The sequence below is a fragment of the Kogia breviceps genome, chromosome 4 (genome assembly GCF_026419965.1).
Source record: "Kogia breviceps isolate mKogBre1 chromosome 4, mKogBre1 haplotype 1, whole genome shotgun sequence".
NCBI classification, from domain to species: domain Eukaryota; kingdom Metazoa; phylum Chordata; class Mammalia; order Artiodactyla; family Physeteridae; genus Kogia; species Kogia breviceps.
Genome location: NC_081313.1, coordinates 123,070,812 through 123,087,015, shown reverse-complemented (window position 1 = coordinate 123,087,015; position 16,204 = coordinate 123,070,812). Strand labels below are relative to the sequence as shown.

General features: G+C 41.4%; 1 non-coding gene across 1 annotated transcript; it reads right to left on the bottom strand.

The window, feature by feature from the left end:
* Nucleotides 1–12,118: 12,118 nt before the first annotated feature.
* On the bottom strand, nt 12,119–12,221 carry LOC131756433 (U6 spliceosomal RNA). The gene has a single exon (XR_009335617.1). It is a non-coding gene; the product is annotated as a U6 spliceosomal RNA (small nuclear RNA).
* Nucleotides 12,222–16,204: the final 3,983 nt, after the last annotated feature.

Below are 16,204 nucleotides of genomic sequence, written 5' to 3'. Positions count from 1 at the left end.
CATAGTAAAATGAATGGGTGTACTGTGTAAGGAAGAGGTGTGTCCCTAAAGCAATCCTGGGACCCAAGGGAAAGGGTTCAAGCTGGCTAAAGAGCATTCTTAATCTTTTTTTTCATAAAAGTAATATTTAAGACTTTATTATAATGCAATTGTTTTAAATACTGTCATACACAATTTCCCCAAATTGCCACCTTGAGAAGTTACAAAAGCAGTTAATTGGAAAGCTAAAAAGAATCTTTGAGGACATCTAGTCCAACATTCTTTGCACAAATTTGATGAGGAAACAGAGACCCTGAGAGTTTGATTATTAACTTTCTCACAGTCACATATTCAGTTAGTGGCAAAAACAGGACTAGGACCCAAGTCTTCACAACATTGTGCTTCCTCAGTTCAATTTGAAAGCTCTGTCTCTTAATATTTACAAAACTCAACATCTGTAGTGTATCATTAAGCACCACACCAGTCTCAGGACAAAGTAAAGTAATAATTTGTTATTGCTGTAGCAATAACTCCATCTTAGAAGTTACATGAACTCCTCTCCATTACAAAAACGTATCAGACCAAGTGTTCTAATTTTGAATTCAGAAGATAATTCATTTGTCCATTTGGCAAACATTTGATGAACACTTACTGTGTGCCAGGAACTATCACAGTTGCTAAAGAAACAAGAGTCACTGTCCATGGAGTACACAGCCTAGAAGAGGAAGCAGATAAACCAAATCATAGCCATGGCAAATGACTAGTGTTGACTAAGTGATTACCACATGCAAGCATTTTACATGGAACTTCCCAGTTAAGTGCTCATGACAATCATATGTGGCAACAATTTATCCCCACTTCACGGATGAGGTAACTGAGAATTAGAAAGGTTCATCGAGTTGCCCAAACTCATACAGTTTAAGTGGTGTAGTCAGGCAATTCCACCCTATTGCATTTGCCCTGAATCTTTATGCCATACTGCTGGGAATTCAAGCAGAAACACAGAAGCAGGGGCTCTGATTGGAGGGAAAGTCCACTGTGGAGATGGAAACTGAGGAAGCAAACAAGGACCAGGAAAGGATGCATTAAGGGATAGCATTTTGGAAGCAATTTTAGGAACTAAAGCACTGATGTACAGGCGAGTGGCAGGAGATGAACTAGAAAGGTGGCCGAGGTTATATTTATTCCATAGGTAATAAGAAGTTTTTATTCAGGGGTTTCAAGTAGGGAAGTGACAGGATCAGATTTGCTGACTACAGTCAGTATGATGAGTTAGAAAAGAGTAAGTTTGCAGTCCGGGAGACAGTAGAAATTGTTGTGATTGACCATAATGAGACTTTGAGCTAAGACAATGACAGCAAGACTGGAGAAGAGGGAACAGGTTCAGGAGCTTTTTTTTTTTTTTTTCTGATTAGAAGCTATTTGATTTGAGTTGGTCAAAGACCAGAGATATGAAATGTTGCAAATACATCATCAAAGATAAGCTCTAGGGGCTTTCCTGGTGGCTCAGTGGTTGAGAGTCCGCCTGCCGATGCGGGGGACACGGGTTCGAGCCCCAGTCCGGGATGATCCCACATGCCGCGGAGCGGCTGGGCCCGTGAGCCAAGGCTGCTGAGCCTGCGCGTCCGGAGCCTGTGCTCCGCAACGGGAGAGGCCACAACAGTGAGAGGCCCCCGTACCGCAAAAAAAAAAAAAAAAAAAAAAAAAAAAAGATAAGCTCTAAACAAATGGTTAGGTGTAACTGTGAATTTGTAATCTTTTATAGATTCGTCCTTATTACATGTAAGTGTGTATATGTATATATATATGTATATAACTTTTCAGAAATATATTTTGTAAAACAGGATGGAATCACCTGTAATTAAACAAGGAGGTTGCAGGTGTAATATCAAAAAAGAAGGCTTCAGAAACTTTTAGCTATTTTTCCACTTTTCTGCAAACTTTTTTGTGGGTAGCCCCTGCTTGAAATATTGGCGTATTCCATTTGGAACATACTTCTAGTCTCTTTCTTCCACTCAGGTGCAAACAAAGTGAGGGGGTTTTTTTGTTTTTTCCTTTTTCTTTTTTTTTTCTTTTTTTTTTGCCGCACCCGTGCGTCTTGAGGGAATCTCAGTTCCCGGACCAGGGATTGAACCTTGGCCACCGCAGTGAAAGTGCCAAATCCTAACCACTAGACCACCAGGGAACTCCCGGGCGTTCTTAAATCTCAATGAGATTATGATGCTTGTTGAAACGCAAAATGGTCAGTTATACAAGCCTCAGCCCCCGAAGATCCGTGTTGCTGAAGCTAATGGCTAAGAGAAGACAATTTAAGAGAAGGGAAAGCAGCAAAGTGACACATGTTGAAGGGAAATGACTAGCTTTCATACCTAATCTGTTACTTCACCCCTTATGTCAAAGGCCATGCCAACAGTCTCCCTTCGCCGGCATTGTTTTCCACCAGCCCTCTTTCATGCCTGACCTCGCGAGATGCTCATGTGCTCTACCTCCTCTGGGGCACCTCACCTGACATATTGCTGGTTTCCGCACTGCCCCAGAGCAGGAGCTATTTAAAAGGTAGAATCAACAAAACTAGGTGAGTGACTGGATTTGAGTGTGGGACAGGTGGGGAATTTTAGGCCACATTAAGATTTCTAACTGGGGCAGCCTGGGTTACATAGGGATAACTTCTCCAACCTTAAAGATCAAGTATATAGTTATAGTCACAGACATAAATTCTAAATAGACTTGCTGGGTTTGGACTCTGTATCATATTCAAATTTCCTTGTTAACCAGATACTGTAGGATTTTTAGAACAAAACAGAAACTGAGGAATGTGGAAATTAAATGGTTTACCCACAGCCCAGTCACTTGCATCAGAGCATCAAAACTTCATGAGATTTGAATTAGGAAGTTTCCAGAACTAACATGAAAGGTCACAGGTGCCTTTATGCAGAAGAACTTGTTAGGCCAAAGTAATCATACTAAAAAGTAAATAATAAAGCAAATCACTTTTAGTGGAATTCACTATTAGTGAAATGACACATTCATTCATAGCCTTTCTAACTTGTACAGTTCTACACTTGTAAATGAAAACAGTATAATGAGACCCAGCTCCTGCCCTCAAGGAGCTTATGGTCTAGTTGAGGAAGACTAAGAAGCAAAAACTGCAGCACAGATGATAAAATTTCCAACAGGGATTAGCTCAGATGCTGGGAAGCCCAGCAGAGGGTAAGGAGACCCAGTCCCGCAGGCAGTGGCCCCTCCTCCCTGAGGTCAGGCTGCCTCCCCTGTAGGAAGCATGTGATTGTATTAGACACAGACAATGTGGTGGGCATTTCAGGTAGCAGCAAAGCATGGGATGGAAGAAGGACATTTTGACTCACCCCACCATTTTGTTCCAGGGGATGTTTCAATGCTGCAATACCAAGAAGTAAACAAGCAATATCCAAGGACTGCTGCAGCTTCTCTGTCACAGGTTGCCTGGGTTTGAATCCTGGATCTGCCTTTTACCTGCCACATAATTTGGGACAATTTATTTCCACTTTTTGTGCCAAAGTTTCCCCATCTTAAAATGGGAATAATAATTGGATCTCCGCAGAGTTTCTGTGGGGGTTAAATGAATGTAAGCCCATTTAAAGTGTTTAGAACAGGGCTCATAGTAAGTGATCAATAAACATTAGCTATTACCATTTCTATAAATATAATATTTTTTCTTATTATTTGACCTCCTCTTGCTGTCTTTATCTCTCATGTCTGAATCTTTCTCTCTGTTTTACCTGGCTCTCTCTGTTGCATAAACTGCTCTCAATTTTCTCATAGGTTAGCTAAGTAATAAATACAAACTATTAGTCTGATGTCCAATTCATAATGGATATTTCTGGTAAAAATAACCAATACAAATCGAAACTGAAAATAGCTACCATTGCATGTAGTAAAATGTGATACTGACTAAAAATTGACTGAAGATCAAATCTTAAAGTGCAAATCTGCAAAATTTGAGCCAGCAAAGTTGAGCCTGGTAGAAATAACAGTCATTGAAGAAACTTCACACAACTATATAACAATTGGTAAAATTTGATACAGATAGAACTGCTGGATGACTCAAATCTTCACTCTGATATTTAAATGAAGAACTAAGTCTGTCAGAAATAACTTTAGGGACTTCCCTGGTAGAGCAGTGGTTAATAATCCGCCTGCCAACGCAGGGGACACGGGTTCAATCCCTTGTCCGGGAAGATCCCACATGCCGTGGAGCAACTAAGCCCGTGTGCCACAACTACTGAGCCTGCGTGCCACAACTACTGAGCCTGCACTGTAGAGCCTGCGAGCCATAACTACTGAAGCCTGCGTGCCTAAAGACCGTGCTCCGCAAGAAGAGAAGCCACTACAGTGAGAAGCCCACGCACTGCAACGAAGAGTAGCCCCCGCTCGCAGCAACTAGAGAAAACCCGTGCACAGCAACAGACCCAATGCAGCCAAAAATAAATAAATAATTTTTTTAAAAAAGAAACTTTAGTAAATAAAAAAACTAATAGCAAAAAATGAAAAAATACTGTCTAATACAGAAAACTGATCCAGAAAAGTATTGGTGTTTTGGGGGAGGATTATTTATTGGGGTTTATGATTTATTGGACTTTGATCCTGAAAATGCTGTCTCAAAGAACATGTAACAGTGTTGGTATAATTTTGATTCAATGTCAAAAATGCCATTAGGGTCCAAAAAATTAGGGTCAGGATGGGGGTATGGATCAAGGGGTGTATGTGTGTGTGTGTGTGCACAAGTGTGTAGAAGTTAGGGAGAAACAAAAGGCAGCATGGCCTCAGAAATGGAGCAGCATGCAGATTATCCCCCATGCTATTAGTAATCTCCTGTTAACCTAATTGATGGGCCAGAGACAGAGTAGTGCACAGGCTTCAGGATCAGGCAGACTTGGGTTAAAAAAAGGGTTCCATCACTCACTAGCTGTCACACTGCAAAAGTCACCACCTCCCCACGCCTCAGCCTCCTCATCTGAAAGCAAGAATGGCAATAGTATTCACCTCGTAAGGTTATCATGAGGACCTCCTGAGACAATGCCCCTGGCAGGTACCTGGCTTTCGGTCTGCCCTTGGAAGTGATGTTAGCCACCGTTACTTGTTATTGTTCTACTTTTTCAGTGTGTCTGTGGTCCCGGAAGTTACTCATACAGCTGGCAGCCAGCTAGATGAATAACTTCTTCTGAATAGGGTCTTCATATCATATTTCTTTACCCACCCTCCCCAGCCCAGTTTCCAGGACCCCAACACAATGCCATGCTTATCATATGATCCCAGTGATTTTTAGCTGTATGTTGAGTGCATATTCAAGAAAGAGAGAAATAAAAGGGGAGAAAGAAAGGGAGTTGGGGGTCAGGGCTGTTAGACATATGCGGTGCATCAAAGGACCGCCAGACAGCTGGTGAGCAGGGGAACACTCCTAGGTGCTAGGTACTAATTAGCTGACAGGTGGGTCAAGGGTTGGAAAAGGCGGGAAACAGTATGTTGTTTACTTCCCAGAATGAGAGGCTGCCCCGAGGCCAGGTTCCCTAACATCGCCACTCCTCCTGGCTCAATTGGTACAAGTGAAGACTATGCTCCACTTCACCTTGAAGAAGCCCTGGGCTGAGTGAAGAGGAGCTTTGCAGACAGATTTGATAACTAAACTTACAAGAAAGGCTCTGGGCCACTTTGGCCTCAGCTAGCACTCCACTTCCTCTGGTCACATCTTCCCTGACACTAAAATACAGCTTGGAAAGACAGCTCAGTGCCCTTACAGTCGCTGTGGCTTCCTAGAGCTGCAGCCCCATCTCCCTCTGATGAGCCTGCGGGGCTGTAATTCCCATCCCCTGACATTTATAGGAGGCTGCGTATTAGCAAAAGGCTTTGCAGCCATTTTTACAAGGGCTGCCTCCCTGAGGCCTGTCAGGTATAGTCACCCAGGCCAAGCAGAAGGAGAGAGCAAGGGCTTGCGAGTAATGGTCCTCGCCCCTCGGCCCGCAGAGAGCCCGGATCGGAGCCTTGCAGGTGCCACATTTCTTCAATCGCGTGTCACGGCTGATCGGCTTGCCCTCGTAGCTGTCGGTCATCCTCTGCCACGTCTGACTCATCAGTGGGTCCTGAAGGTACAGCTCCCAAAGGCATCTTCTGTCCATCTATTTCTGCCCATGTCCATGGCACTACTCTGGTCCAGCCTACCTCCCACACAGCCCCCACCTGGCTCTGCCTCCTAGGCTTGTCCCCTGCCCTACCTTCCATGATCCACACAGGAGGCAGAGTGATCCTCTAGATGTTTACTTATTTCTTTCATGTACGCACCTGTAAACTTTCTGATACTTCTGGGAAAACCTTTATGGAAATCCTAGAGCGAAAATGTCCTACTGAAAGAATAATCTTTTTCAATTTTTATTTATTTGGCTGTGCTTGGTCTTTGATGCTGTATGCAGGCTCAGTAGTTGCAGGGGCTTAGTCGCAGCATGTGGGATCTTAGTTCCTTGACCAGGGATCGAACCTGGGCCCCCTGCACTGGGAGTGCAGAGTCTTAACTGCTGGACCACCAGGGAAGTCCCAGAATAATCTTTTAAAAACAAAAGTAACGACCTTTCAACAGCTTCCTCTATTGGGTAAGATTTATTCAGAAGAAAATCCAAGTTCCTTCGCAGACTGCAGGGTCTCTGCATGACCCGGCCCCTACCCGCCCTTCTGGCCTTCCCTCCACACTGGTCCCTGCTCCCATGCCAGGTTCAGGGACCCACTTCTCAATCTGCCCACAAGCCCTGGGCTCTGCTCTCAGCTCAGCTTGTCTGTTTTGACAAGCTGTTCCTCAGCTTGTCAGTTTGTCTCAACCTTCCAGTCTCAGCTCACGTGTCACCTCCCAGCCCCCGGGGTCTTAAATTGCCTGTTAAGTGCTTTCAGAGCCATCTGAACAAACGTTAAATGTTTCTTATTTGTTGACTTACACATAGTCTGTCTCATTTGCTAGAATGTACATCCCAGGAGAACAGGGACATGTATTTTTTACCGTTGCACTAATGCTTAGCACAGCACCTGCACAGGGTATAGGCAAAGTATACTTACACACAGTAAATATGTGTTGAAAATTAAATGAAGGAATGAAGCAATCCACTGAAACAGCGCTCTCCAGCTCGAGCCCCCTGCTAGTCTTCATCATAATCAGTAGAGGGCAGCAAAGACCCTAAGTTATCTAATTTCTGGGGTTTCCTCCAGAAACTTGTGAAAACTTATTCCCCTTTGCCAAATAGCAGCATCGAGTTTATCAGGAATTTCAGGGAAATGTCTTTCCTTAAACTTTCTTTCTTCTCCTTATTCCTGAAGCCTTCTCCTCTCTGAGTCATTTACAGGTTTTTTGTTTTCTTTAAGATTCCAGGGACAATGCTCCTTAGGAGATGATAGCAGATGTTGTATTGACTAAGCCAAAAAGAAACCCAATGGCCTGGAGCCTGTACCTCCCTGCCAGACAAGTTAGTGTGGAAAAAAAGATGCCGCTGTCATCACCGACAGCTGTTTGGAACATAAGGATTTACGGCTCTCCCTGATGGTGTTTGGGGAGGAGCAGGTACCAGCTAGGCAGCTGCTGTTTATGTTTTGAGCATTTGTAAGAGCAAGTTGTGTGTGTGTTTCTAGTTCTGTCTTCTGCTTGGATCTGTTTCTGCTTATTCCATCTTCCCTTTTTTTTTTTTTTTTTTTAACAATCTCCCACCCAAGGCAGGGACCTCGGCATCTCCTGCCTTTGTGGGCTCCTTTGCCAAGAATGCACCCTGAATCCAGGTAATCAGCAGTAGAATCAGCATCCACAGAATCCCAGGATTGTGTTTTCATTTGATCTCTGCCCTACAAATATTCACTGAGCCTTGTGACTTACCAGGCCTGGGTGTGTGCTCTGTGGGTACAGATGCTCCATTTGATTGAAAGAACAGTCACTAGAATCAAAAGGGAGGCAGAGTTTCTCAACCTTGGTGCTATTGACACTTTGGATGAGATAATTCTTTGTTGTGAGAAAATTCTAGGATTTTAGCAACATCCCTGGCCTCTCCCCATTCCATACAGGTAGTACTCATCCCCTAAGTTGTGATGACCAAAAATGTTTTCAGACATTGCAAAATGTCCCAAAGGGGCAAATTCCCACTCCTCAATCTTTTTTTGGTTTTTTTAAAAATTGTATTTATTTATTTAATTTTGGCTGCGTTGGGTCTTCGTTGCTGCACGCGGGCTTTTCTCTAGTTGCAGTGAGCGGGGGCTACTCTTCGTTGAGGTGCGTGGGCTTCTCATTGCAGTGCCTTCTCATTGCAGAACATGGGCTCAAGGTGCACAGGCTTCAGTAGTTGTGGCGCATGGGCTCAGTAGTTGTGGCTCGCAGGCTCTAGAGCGCAGGCTCAGTAGTTGTGGCGCACAGGCTTAGTTGCTCTGCAGCATGTGGGATCTTCCCGGACCAGGGCTCGAACCCGTGTCCCCTGCATCGGCAGGCAGATTCTTAACCACTGTGCCACCAGGGAAGTCCCTGCCCCCCAATCTTGAAAGCTATTCTTTTAAGGATCATGGTGGAAATCTTTTGGGGTGTCTTTCCAGCCTGAGTCAATGACCCCTTTTTCTCCTAGTTCTGCTCCTCACTATCCCATGCTTGTGTGTTGTGCCCTGAAGCCTATGGACTGGGCAGATTGGACATCTGACCCAACTTAGGTCTCTCAGCTTCTTTCCTTTGGGAATTTGAAACTAGGACCCAGGGGCTGAGTACCAGCTGGGTTCTTCAGGGGGACAAAACTTAAACGCAAATTTAGAAGATGTGGGCGGATGTATGTTAATGTGGGGAACATGAAGCAGAGATATCCTACTGCAGAGATAGAATGAAATAAACTACGGGGATGGGGAATAAATTAGGAGGTAGGGATTAACATATACACACTACTATATATAAAATAGATAACCAACAAGGACCTACTGTATACAGGGAACAATACTCAATATTTTGTAATAACCTATAATGGAAAAGAACATGACAAAGAATATATATATAACTAAATCATTGTGCTGTACACCTGAAACTAACACAACATTGTAAACCAACTATACTTCAAAAAAAATGCAATAAACTACGGAGAAACACAGAGGAAGAGGCAGACAGAAGTCACCTCATTCTGGCCCTTTCTGGTTCTAGTACTAAGGACAGGGTAAACTTCCTGCCTTGGGTAGGAAAGACATTGATAACTAATTCATTTTTTGTGCTAGGGCAGTTTTTGTTTGTTTGCTTTTTTCTGAGTCCTACCTGGTACATTCTCTCTAGCCTGGAAGTGAAATCATAACCAGAAAACATCAGGGATCTAGGCAGTTTAGGGAACTGTTTCTAACCCTCAGGGAAGCTCCACCCACCTCTGCAGATGTGCGCCATTCTCCTTTCTCTACCAAATGGCTTCCTCACCCTCTCTATAGAATTTTTCTTGTCATAACCTTAGCTTGTACATGGCCTGGTGTGTCATGGCCTCAACTCAACTTCTGGTTTGCTGTCCATTCACTAACAGCAAACCCAGGCTGGGTTTCTTCGCTCAGATTTCTGAGCAAGAGAGTCTGATTGGCTCATGTGGCAAAACACTATTGGCTGCCCTTCCCACAATCATCCCTCCCAATCAGTTTTGTTCAGATGAACAACCCAAGGTGATGAACCAGAATTGGTTTGTTAAGGGCAATGAGATGTAAAAGGAATCTTCTTGGGAGGCTTATGGAAAGAATTTTATCCTTGATACAAGAAGGCAAAGCCCAAGGAGGAGCTAGTCCATCCCCTTCCTGCCTACTTTGGATATGTCATGTGAGGACATGATATATGAAGCCATGGCAGCCATTTTGCAACCATGAAGTAAAGCCAAGAGACTTAGAGAGGAACTGGCAGAATCGGGCTACAAAGCCTCGAGCTGACAAATTAACCAACCCCAGAGCCATGTACCTTTAAACTTCTTGTTACATGAGATAATTAGGTATCCTTACAGTTTAAGCTACTTTGACTCCAGTATCCTGTTACATGAAGCCAAAAGGATCCTGACCGATACAGTATAGCTCATCTTTTCAGGCCAGGTCACTCAGGTTCCAGGTCACTAGCTGGCTATCCTGTCACACACCTACCTCCAATCCATGTATTTATTCCCCTGCCCCAAACTTTTATTATGAAAATTTTTACACCTACAGAAAAGTTGAGGAAATAGTACAGTGAACACTGAAATATCCCTCACCTAGATTGTTAACATATGCAGCTAAATGCTGTATATGTTCATTGTATAATATTTCCATATATATGAGGGTATATTTTTCACTGAACCATTTGAAAGTAAGTTAGAGAGTTTATGAAGCTTCACCCCAAAGTACTTCAGTATTTATCTCCTAAGAAACAAGAACACTTTCCTATATAACCAAACTGTCATTATAGTAGATTTAATACTGATTATTCTCTAATATAAAAATCTTACTAAATTCTTCAATTTTCTCAGTAATGTCCTTTGGAGCATTTTTTTTGGTTTGTTTGGTCCAGTCTCCTTTATTCTAAAACAGCTCTTCTGCTTTTTTTTTTTTTTTTGGTCTTTCCTGTCACTTTCAGGCCAGTTGTTTTTCCAGAATTAGATTTCATTACAGATTTTTAGCAAAAACTCTACAGAGGTTATGCTGGGTCCTTCTTAGCACATCACAAGAGGCACATTATGTCCTATTATTGGTCATGCTAAGTTTAAACAGTTGATTAAGGTGCTATCTGCTAGAATTCTCCATCAAAAAGAGTTTGAAAAGATGTCTTTACAATTAATAAGTAATCTGTGGGATAGTACTTTGAAAATATCTTGCTTCCCAACAACTTTCACCCAGTTTTAGCAGCCATTAGTAAACCTTGCCTGAATCAACTATGTGATTACAAAGATCACATTTTTTTGAATTTTATCATTTCCTCTCTACATTTATTAGCTGGCATTCTACTGCTTAAGGAAAAGAGCTTTCTCTTCCCTCACACTCACTTTTTAATTTTCTTGAGTATTATTATGAACTCAGATTTTTCATTACCACTAATTTTCTTTTCTATTTTCAATTTATCCCAAATTTGGCCCCTTCAAGGTGGGAGCCCCTTCCAGCTGGTCTCTGTCCTTCAGACATAACCCCATCATTGTTTGAGCACTTCTTTGCTCTCTAGCAGAGGAAACCCCAAGCTCATTTTGTACTTTCCTTTGATTCAGACCTAGAATCAGCCATTTCCCCAAGATAGCTTGATTACTTTTAGTGAGAAGTAGTTCATAGAAAGCAAAAACTGGGTGGTAAGAGTGCTCATTGCTATTGGGGTGTCATTGTGTCTAGGTCCTTTTAGTGGACAGAGCCAGGAAGTATGTTTGATTTTATTTATTTATTTATTTTTATTTATTTATTTTTTTTGCAGTACGCAGGCCTCTCACTGTTGTGGCCTCTCCCATTGCGGAGCACAGGCTCTGGACGCACAGGCTCAGCAGCCATGGCTCACGGGCCCAGCCGCTCCGCGGCATGTGGGATCTTCCCGGACCAGGGCACGAACCCGTGTCCCCTGCATCGGCAGGTGGACTCTCAACCACTGAGCCACCAGGGAAGCCCATGTTTGATTTTAAATCATAAATTTATCTTGATCCTCCAACTCCAATCCAACACCACAGGATTCTTCCTGTTTTCCTCCCAGTCCATATTTTTATCTCTTTTCTCCCACAGTGAAAACCTGGTTTTCAATCCAACATCAATATATTTACTCATTTGCTCCTCCCTACAGTACACCCAATAGTATCAGAATTACTGTATCAGTACCACTACCAACAACAAATCTACTAATAAAGTTCCAGATTGTTTGCAGTGCTTTTTTTTAATCCCTAGAATATAGCCCACTAAAGGTAAAAAGATCTGTTAAAAAAACTTTTAACCTCTAAATAGGTTCATTTGTTTCTCTTTATATTCAGTGTTAGAGTTTTCCTTTCCTTGTTGACTTAATTTTTTTCTTTGTGATAGTGGGCTTCTTAATTTTTTTCCAGTTTTATTGAGATATAACTGCTATATAAGATTTGTAAGTTTAAGGTATACAACATAATGATTTGGCATATGTATATATTGATACAATTACCAAAGTTTAGTTAACATCCATAAAAAAAATATGGAATGCTTCACAAATTTCCATGTCATCCTTGTGCACGGGCCATGCTAATCTTCTCTGTATCATTTCAATTTTACTATACATGCTGCCAAAGCAAGAGCTAATTTAATTTTTTGAATATGTTAAACAGTAGCATAGTTAAAAAGTCAAAACTATATAAAATGTAACTCAGAGTAGTTTTCTTCAACCCCTGAGCATAAGTTTCTGCTTTATCCTTTCTTAATTGCAAAAATAAGCAAATAATATATATGTATATGTGCATACATATACATATATCCTCATTTTTGCCTTTTTTATTCAAATAGTAGTATACCACATATACTCTTTTGCATGTTATTGTTTTTACTTCATATTGTTTTATGTTATACAAATGCAAGTGTTTTATAGCACTGGTGTTTCACTTATTTGCTCTCTCAAATGTATTTGGTATTTAGGAAGGTTTTATTTTATTTTATTTTTTTTTTTATTTATTTTTTTTTTTTTTCGGTATGCGGGCCTCTCACTGTTGTGGCCTCTCCCGTTGCGGAGCACAGGCTCCGGACGCGCAGGCCCAGCGGCCATGGCTCACAGGCTTTGTTGCTCCGCGGCATGTGGGATCTTCCCGGACCAGGGCACGAACCCGTGTCTCCTGCATTGGCAGGCGGACTCTCAACCACTGCGCCACCAGGGAAGCCCAGGAAGGTTTTATTTTTATTTTAATGGTTACTTTTATACTAAAACTAAAATAAACTCCATCCCCCCCCATCTTATTTTTGTTATTTTCTATTGGTTCCTCAACAATACTGAAATTAATAAATAATTTCTTCTTTCCTCTCTTATCCCTATCCAGCAGTATCTCATTTAAATAAATATACTTTTATCCTCATCAGCAACAAGTATATTCTATATTTCATCCCTCTTACCATTCTTCCCTTTTAATTATTATATAATATCTACTTTGCCTGGTCAAGTACTCTTCTTATAACCATCATAGTTTTATAGGTAAATACATATTTTATGCTTACCTTCAGTCCTTATGCCAATGTCTTTCCATTTTGGTTGTTTAAAAAACCTTTCTTCAGTAAATTCACAGGAGCAGTAGTCTCTGGTTCTTTCATGTTCATCATTTGTGGCATGTTGACTAGATATAAAATCGTTGGCTCATGTTTTCTTTCCTTGCATATCTTCAATACGTTACCCTATTTATTTCTTTATTTGGCTGCATCAGGTCTTAGTTGCGGCACGTAGGATCTTCGTTGCAGCATGTGGGATCTTTTGTTGCAGCATGTGGGATCTTTTGTTGCGGCGTGCAGACTCCAGAGCACACGACGGGCTCTCTAGTTGTGGTGCATGGGCTCTAGAGCACGTGGGCTCAGTAGTTGCAGCACGCGGGCTTAGTTGCCCTGTGGAACTAAAGGATCGAACCCACATCCCCTGCACTGGAAGGTGGATTCTTAACCACTGGACCACCAGGGAAGTCCCTGTTTCTCTACTTCTTCTGGAATAAAGTTCAAAGACAATCATTTCTTTCCCATTTAGGTGACTTGATATTTTGACTAGATGCCCAAAAGATTTTTTCTTTTCTTATAAAGTCCAGAAGTTTTCTGAGAATATACCTTGACATTGGTCATTCTGGATTAATTTTCCTAGGTACTAGTGTCAAATCTTTTTTTACTTCAGGAAAACTTTTCTTAAATGTTTGCTTTTTAAATTTAAATTATTTTAAAATTTCCTCTGCTTTTTTTTTCTGGGTCTTCTATTATACATAGTTTGTTCATTTGTTTACCTTTCTACATCTACCACTTTCTCACAGGTCTCTTTGATTTGTTGGAATTCCCTCCTTTTCACCTACTGTTATTTGATATATTTATTCACTCTTCTGTTTTATTCTATTTTAGTCTCCATCTCTCAAATGATTAATATAAATTCTGAGTTCTCCTATGTCATTTCTGAGCTTCTCTAATTCTGATTTATATAGTCCTTTCCTCTCTGATATTATTGTATTCGTTTTTTAGCTCATTTTGAAATGATACATTTTTCATCTGTTTTATAAGCATGTCTTTCTGATATGTTTTCACTATTCGAATGTTATTTGCCCTTTCTTTTTACTTTTTCTTTTATTTTTTAAAATTTATTTATATTTGGCTATGTTGGGTCTTCATTGCTGCACACAGGCTTTCTCTAGTTGTGGTGAGCAGGGGCTACTCTTAGTTGCAGTGCATGGGCTTCTCATTGCAGTGGCTTCTCTTGTAGCAGAACATGGGCTCAAGGTTCACGGGCTTCAGTAGTTGTGCCATGCAGGCTCAGTAGTTGTGGCGCACGGGCTTAGGTGCTCCACAGCATGTGGGTTCTTCCTGGACCAGGGCTTGAACCCATGTCCCCTGCATTGGCAGACAGATTCTTTTTCTTTTTTTTTTTTTTTTTTTTTTTGCGGTACACGGGCCTCTCACTGCTGTGGCCTCTCCCGTTGTGGAGCACAGGCTCCTGACGCGCACGCCCAGCGGCCATGGCTCACGGGCCCAGCTGCTCCGCGGCATGTGGGATCTTCCTGGACCAGGGCATGAACCCGTGTCCCCTGCATCAGCAGGCAGACTCTCAACCACTGCGCCACCAGGGAAGTCCATTTTTTTTTCTTACAATGACTTAGTGTTGGATTTTTTCTAGCTTTATTGAGATACAATTAATATATAACATTGTGTAAGTTTAAGGTGTACAATCTAATAATGTGATACACTTATACATTGCAAAATGATCACCACAATATGGTTAGTTAACATATCTAGCTTAGTGTTGGATTTGAACACAATCTTATTCTATTGTTCATTTTTATATGAATTTACTTTTTCTTTTATGAAGGAAGGGTGAATCAGGATAACTTTTCTGGCTTCATTACTTTAGATTTCCTTCTTCTGGTGCCTTTACCAAGAATTTTTTAATGGCCTGTACTTTCTGAGATGTAGTTGCTCTGCTTTTCAATCTAGACTTTCTTTTTCCTTTGCTTCTACTACCTGATCCTTCTTCATTTGGATTCTACTCTCAGAAGTATTCTTTTGGTGTGAGACTTTCTTCTGAAAAGGAGCTTTGTAATTTGAAGTTCACAGAGTCGAAAACCACACCAGCTCCTTTAGGCCTTATCTTGGACCCCACACACCCACATCTTTACTGAACTGTAGAAAACCCCCTCCCAGTTTTAGTACTTGTTCTCAAATTGGTCCACCCCGCTTTTCAGTGAGTACTATTGCCAGTTTTACAGTTCTGTTCTCAGGTCTGTCAGATACCTCATGGCTCCCTCCTGTGCAGACACTGATATGATGTGGTTCTTGAGCTATTGGTAGTTTTCCTCCACCTGCTCATATTTTGAGGTTCATGAGAATATCTTGTTCATCTAGAATAAAAATTTGAAAAAACAAATGTCAATCAAGGAGGAACGAGCTTAAAAATTTAGTGATATCATTGTAGTTTTTAATAAGGTGAAGTCAATGTTGAATTTTATAAAACAATATGGAAAGCAGTATATAATGTTAAGTCAGAGAAGAAGCTTATAAAGTTTTTATAGTATGATATCATTTATATATTTTTTAAAACGTTAAAAATATATGTGTGTGTACATTAGTGTAAAAGTTGCCTAGAAAAATAAACATCCAACTGTTTATATGGTAATTTATTCAGGTACTAGTGGGGGTTAGCTATTTCCACTTTATACATATGGGTTGCACAGATAAGTAGTGTTGAATTCTTTTACTGAGCTCAGGATGACCCTCAGATCTGGTCAGGAGGGGCTCCTACCTTGAACCTCATGTATTAGAGAGTCTGAAAATTGCAAACACACAATGAAAAGGTAAGCTTATTAAAGAACCTATGAGATTGGGTACCCACTGCTGACACAGAGCAGCCATCACCCTAAACATCCACACTGATGACTAACACCATTCAGGCCACAGGAAATGCTTCTCCACATCTCTTGCCCTCTGTCCTGAAAGCAAAAGGTGACTTGATTCAAATGTCAAGAAGAATCATGGGTTGTCTTGCTGCCAGCATTGTGGAAGGACACTGCTTAGGAGTGTAAGGAGAATTTGAGCTGTGGAAGCATTTAGGTAAGAG